General features: G+C 43.0%; 1 long non-coding RNA gene across 1 annotated transcript in view; it reads left to right on the top strand.

Annotated features, from left to right (window-relative positions):
* Nucleotides 1-763, top strand: part of LOC116688618 (uncharacterized) — a 19,736-nt gene that overhangs the window by 18,926 nt on the left and 47 nt on the right. The window lies entirely within an intron of this gene.

Here is a 763-nt window from a genome sequence, read left to right as displayed (position 1 = left end):
TAGGCGGACGCTGCGACTCCTCACTCCCTAACAATATTATATTCTATGCCCTAACTATAAGCTTTATTAAAAAAGGAAAGTCTTAAGCCTACTCTTAAATGTAGGGATGGTGTCTGCCTCCTGAACCCAAACTGGAACCTGGTTTCACAGGAGAGGAGCCTGATAGCTGAACGCTCTGGCTCCCGTTCTACTTTTAGAGACTCTAAACCACAAGTAACCCTGCATTCTGGGAGCGTAATGCTCTTGTAGGGTTGTAAGGAACTATGAGCTCTTTAAGATAAGATGGTTCCTGACCAGATTGCATGATTTTAAGATATACATATATACACACACACCACACACACACACACACACACACACACACACACACACTACTAGTCAAAAGTTGGGGGTCACTTATAAATGTCCATACCACTCCGACAGACAGAACACTAGCTGATCTAGGTGGGTGGCTGTAATTTAATGCAATATCTACATTTCCCATAATGAGCAACCATTCATCCAATGTTCTAAAGGCTCATCTGTTCAGTAATCTGATATCATTTTAAAAAACTAATTGAGGAAACATTAGAGAACCCTTTTGCAAATCTGTAAGCACATAATGTAATCTGAAAATTTGTTTAAAAAAACAATGCAATTGGGCACCCAGATAGCTCAGTTGGTAGAGCGGGTGACCATGTATAGAGGTTTACTCCTCGACGCAGCCGGCCCGGGTTCAAGTCCAGCCTGCGGCCCTTTGCTGCATGTCACTCCCCCTCTCTCT

This window comes from Etheostoma spectabile, chromosome 4 (genome assembly GCF_008692095.1).
Source record: "Etheostoma spectabile isolate EspeVRDwgs_2016 chromosome 4, UIUC_Espe_1.0, whole genome shotgun sequence".
Lineage (NCBI taxonomy): Eukaryota > Metazoa > Chordata > Actinopteri > Perciformes > Percidae > Etheostoma > Etheostoma spectabile.
This window is presented reverse-complemented; position numbering and strand designations above follow the sequence as displayed.